This window comes from Jatropha curcas, chromosome 11 (assembly GCF_041381405.1).
Source record: "Jatropha curcas cultivar XTBG-Jc1 chromosome 11, XTBG_Jcur_1.0, whole genome shotgun sequence".
NCBI lineage: Eukaryota > Viridiplantae > Streptophyta > Magnoliopsida > Malpighiales > Euphorbiaceae > Jatropha > Jatropha curcas.
In genome coordinates, this window is record NC_143161.1 from 18,708,509 (window position 1) to 18,714,359 (window position 5,851).

General features: G+C 33.4%; 1 non-coding gene across 1 annotated transcript; it reads right to left on the bottom strand.

Annotated features, from left to right (window-relative positions):
• Nucleotides 1-2,024: 2,024 nt before the first annotated feature.
• Nucleotides 2,025-2,131, bottom strand: LOC119370064 (small nucleolar RNA R71). The gene has a single exon (XR_005177639.1). It is a non-coding gene; the product is annotated as a small nucleolar RNA R71 (small nucleolar RNA).
• Nucleotides 2,132-5,851: the final 3,720 nt, after the last annotated feature.

Sequence of the window (5,851 nt, forward strand, 5' to 3'; positions counted from 1 at the left end):
TCATCTAAGCACGGCTCGTGCTGCATCCATCTTGGTAACTTAGAGCCTAGCACGCCCCAACCGTGCGTACCAGTACGCCCATGCCACAAATTTATCTCAGAGCGTGCTCACCTGAGCACAACTCGTGTTGCGATCGCCTTAGAACTCAGACTCCAGCACGCCCAGCCCGTGCTAAATGGCATGCCCGTGCCGAAAATCAAGTTCTGTTTTGAGTCAAAAACATCAACCTAGTCTCTTCCACTTGCATGGACCCACATGAGATACTTTCCTAACGTGCCAATCAAGTTCAAATCCTATTTAGACGCATGGGAGAGTCTTAATTGAAAAAAAATTAAAAGCCTAAACAGTCTTCTATCTCCAAGAGATTTCCTACTCAATAAAGACTCTATTTCCTAAACGAAGTCGAAGTTTTTTCCCAAGAAGTCTATAAAAAGAGAGAACCCATTCATTGTAGAGGAATCTGGTTCTACCATATTTTTGTTCTATTATTCTTCTCTCTCTCTAAAACTTCAAGTGATCAAGATTTGTATCAAGATTCAAGGAAGTAGTCTACGTTATTTGTTGACTAGTTTTTATCTCTAAACTCTTAATTTTGTTTTTACTTTTCATCATTCACATTGATTATGGAATTATTTTCAAGTTTAATTGGGTTTTATTTAATTACTATATCGAACTAAATTCTCATACTAGGGATTTGATGTAGCTTAATTTCTTTTCCAATTTATAATATTAGATTTGTTTTTCTTTGTTCAAAGTATAATTAATTATTGAACTCAATGCTTCCAGGTAGAGTTTCTCTCCTATATTGATTTATTTCATTAATCAATATCGGGAGAAGGGTTTTTGATATGAAAAAGATAATAAATTACATGAGAATAATAACTTCATGTGGAAGCTATATGGTTTGACTCATGGGGGTTTTTCATAAGTTAATGACCTTAAGTTATAAATTCACAAAACATACCATAACACTTAATGATTTAATTCATATTTGATTGTACTATTGGAAGATATTAGATCGGGTTAAAATAACTAACAATACATCGGGAGAGCTTGTTAGTGATTTTAGAGTTGTTTCTCCTACTTGAACAACTAAAATTAATTATCAAACTAATAAAATAAATTGGATAGAATTAAGTGAAGTCAAAATCCCTAGTAGCTTTTAATCCTTGATTTCTTTTATCAGAAATTGCCTTGTTTAAGTTCTTTTTATTCTCTTTTATTTGTTGAAGTTTATTTATTAAAATAATTTCCCTGATTGCTGTTTAAATAATAGTAAGTTAACATAATTTTAGTACTTGGTATACAATCGTCGTGGAAACGATTCTTTACTCATTCTTTATTAGTTGTCGCGATTTTGTACACTTGCGAAAAAGGACTGTCAAGTTTTTAGCGTTGTTGCCGGGGATTGGCATTACCAATTTCAATACTAATTACCCTATTATTAATTTAGACATTTATTTTTATTTTTTAAAAGATTATTTCAGGTGTTTATACAAAGAGGATCAAGTAGAACTGTGCCCTTAATCTTTGATCCAGAAATTGAAAAGACTTATCGTAGGAACAACGCTGCTAGAAGAGCACGTGAGAGCAAACAAGAACAGCAAGCGAATATGGCTGATGAAATCAACACAGAGGACGGAACTCAACCTCATGTCCGCACCTTGCGAGATTACACAACTCCTTCTCTCAATGGAGCAACCTCAAGTATCATTAGGCCTAGGGTGAAAGCTAACAATTTTGAGATTAAACCTGCTATTATTCAAATGTTTTCCACCTCAATTCAATATGAAGGTTTACCCAATGAGGATCCTAATGCCCATATCACAAATTTCTTAAAGATTTGAGATACATTCAAACAAAACGGAGTTTTTGAGGATGCCATGAAATTGAGACTATTTCCTTTCACTCTAAGGGATAAGGCACGGTCCTAGTTACAATCATGCCCTGCTGGAAGTTTTACAACATGGGAGGAATTAGTCCAGAAATTTTTGGCAAAATTTTTTCCATCTTCAAATACCACAAAGCTCCGCAATGAGATAATGACATTTGCACACCATGATCGAGAGAGTTTGTATGAAGCTTGGGAGAGATTCAAGGACTTATTGAGGAAGTGCCCACATCACAGCTTGCCCAAGTGGTTACAGGTACAAATTTTTTATAATGCATTATCTCTCAACACAAAAATTACTCTAGATGCAGCTGCTGGTGGATCTTTTGAAAGAAAGGAAATTGATGAGACATATGACTTGATAGAAGAGATGGCAAGCAACAACCATTATAAAAATAGTTCTAAAAGGAAGAAGCCTGCAAGAGTTTATGAGATTGATGTCATTACCACACTTAATGCCAAGGTAGATAATATGGTAAGGAAGCTAGACTTATTGACTACTAACTCTGTTAATTCTATTGTGCTAGCATGTGACAAGTGTAATGGGCAGCATGGAATTGGAGAATGCATGTTGGATTTTTAAATCCACAAACTTTGGAGTAATTCAACTATGCGATGAATCAAGGAAAGAAGAATTACCCGTATTCTAACTCTTATGATAATAGGTTAAGGAATCATCCTAATCTTTCTTATGGGAATCCAAACAATGCTTTGAATGCAGCACCAGGTTTTCCTTCTCAAGAGCAAAAGACTCATGATGATCTTCTCACTGCTCTCTCCAAATCTCACATGGACTTCATGAATGAAACTCGAGAAAAAAACAAAATCCAACAAGCTGCAATAAGGAACTTAGAGATTCAACTAGGGCATTTTGCTAACATGATGGCCTCTAGACCTCAAGGTACGTTACCTAGTAACACTGAAAGGAATCCCAAAGAATAGGTACAAGCTATCACTTTGAGGGTGGCAAACAATTGGAGGATCCGCCTAAGAAGGAGATCGAAAAAGAGGAGCAAAAAAGATCCCCATCATTGACCTAGTAGAGAAAGAGGACGTAAAGCCTTATGTCCCACTTGTTCCTTTCCCACAAAGGCTCAAACAAATCACAAAATGATAAGAGTTTCCTCAAATTTCTTGATGTCTTCAAAAAACTTCAAATAAACATACCTTTTGCTGACGCCCTTGCTCAAATGCCCAGTTATGCAAAATTCTTGAAGGAGATCCTAAGCAAGAAGAGGAAGATCGATGATTAAGGAACGGTAATGTTATTAAAGGAGTGTAGTGCTATCATTCAAAATAAATTGCCTCCAAAGTTAAAAGATCCAAGAAGTTTTTCTATCACTTGTAATATTGGAAATCTTGATTTTGCAAAGCTTTAGTAGATTTAGGTGCAAGCATTAATCTTATGTCTTATGATGTTTTTAAGATGCTAGGGATGGGAGAGCTGAAACCAATAAGAATGTCTCTACAGTTGGCAGATCGATCAATCAAATACCCAAGAGGAATTGTAGAAGATGTGCTCGTCAAGACAGGTAAATTTATTTTTTCAGTTGATTTTGTTATTCTTGACATTGATGAAGATAGAGAAGCTGGATCCTTAATCCTTGGAAGACCTTTCCTTGCAACTGCAAGAGCCACTACAAAAAATTCGCTCATTTGCGACCAATTTATAATAAATCGGTCGCTAAATACCATCAGTGACCGAATTACTAATCAGTCGCTAATTTGCGACCGTAATATCGGTCGCAAAAATATAAATATCGATCGCAAAAGTTGGTCGTGTCTTCCTTCTGAAATTCTATCACAAATGGGTCACAGATTTTGTTTGTCGCAATTTATTAAATGTGGTCGCAAATCAGTCGCAAATGTTGAAAGCTGTTAGTCGGTCATCTGTCGCAATTTTAAATTTGATGGTTATATATTTGGTTGCAGTTCGGTCACAAATCCGCCGCAAATATACAATTAGAAAACAAAAATTTAATAATATTAAAAACCATAATTTTTTGCACATGTGAAAATCGGCATAAATATATATATATATATATATATATATATTAGCCCTTAGTAAAACTAAAATGGACTTGTTTAAAACTAAAGTTAGATTTTTGGGTCACTATATAGAACAGGGTATTATCCAGCCCATAGAACGAGCTATGGTCTTTGGGTCCAAGTTCCCTGATGAATTAACTAATAAAACCCAACTCCAACGTTTTCTTGGATGTTTAAACTATGTTATAGATTTTTATCCCAACCTAAACTGTATGATATATATATATATATATATATATATATATATATATATATAAATGTAATTGTTAATTGTTAATAACAATATAAAAATGTAATTGTTAATTTCATGTACTGTACAAAATTTGAAAAAAACCATAAAAAGCTAAAAAGGTTCAAAATCAAATCTACGAGGTTCGTCGTCTGCACGATCCAGTGTCGTATCGCCTGTAGGAGTACCTGCTGGATGTGTCGTACTGACGGCAGGAGTGACCATGGTATCGTCTGCAGTATCGAGATCAAGAGGAGACGGTAGTGGATGCTGTTGAGCTGTCGAAACATCTCGATCTATAGCAGGCGCAGGGTCAGAGGAAGAAGTACTAGCACCAGGCTGACCAAACAGCCGCATGACATGCGCTCTAAGATCTGCAAGCTGTCTCTCCTACTCATCAACACGAGCCCGTAATGCAGTAAACTCCTCGGCACTGTGCTAGGGCTGTGGTCCTGAGCTAGCTGCAGAAGCGTTAGATGCTGAGCCGCAGTAATCCTTGTACCTCCAGTACATCCAATCTCTGTTAGTCCACATCTTTTTCACTAATTAACACTTTGTTTATAAAGGGCAAATTATATGTAATTACATTAGTCCTAAACCATCCTTAAAACATGCCAAATGTAATGTTCCATTTACATCTCTAACTTACTAAGGTTATTTCTATAATAAGGGTAACTATATATATGCAAACTCACTAAGTTCATTATTTCTAACTAAGGTTATATATATATATATATATAAACTTACTATAATATCAGTAAGTGTACGATTCCTCATATTTAGTTTTTTAAAAAAAATTCGGCAGCACTTCGGCATAACACAATCAAATCTCAAATCAAAACACACTTCAATAAACACTTCTATATCATACCAACATTCTCCAAAGGCAAAATGGCCACTATTAGGCCTCCAACACAAACGCATCATTCATTTCATAACAAAAAAAAAAAAAAAAAAAGAATAATAACAACAATAATAACAAATAAAATGCATTATTTTATAATTACAAAAAAACGAATAAATATTAGTGTATGGTTTGTTTTAGTCGTATGCACATATATTGTCAAGGTGTATATATGTGCATATATTGATTTATCTATTTATGCACTTATTTTATATTATGGTTTGTTTTAGTTACACAATTATGTTTATTTGTCATTTGTTTTACTTGAATTTTTAGTTCTTTTTTTTAACATTAATTAATAAGATGTGATTTTTTGTTTTTCACTTTACTTTTACTAACGTTACAAAAGGATGCTCTTCAACTTTAATTTTACTAAAAATTTGGCAAGTGTTTAGAAATAAATACAAATAACATGAGCATTTATTATGTTTCTTTTTATTATTTAAATATATTTAAATTTTACAAAAGGTGTTATGGCACTCTTTGTTTTTATTTCAATCAATTCAACACTTTAAATTTTAAAATTGCATCTATTGAATACTTTACTTATAAAATTACTTAATTGAATGCTCTAATTAATAAAATTAGATTGATTAAATTAAATATCAGATTTTGCCTAAAATATAAAAAATTCCAAAATTATCACTACAATATCAGATTTTTTTCTTTTTTTTTTCTTTTGTCATTTATTTTAATAACACACACAATGCAACTACAACAAAATAACAACTAAATCACAACTAAAAGAACTAAATAACAACTAATTTTTTGTCATGCA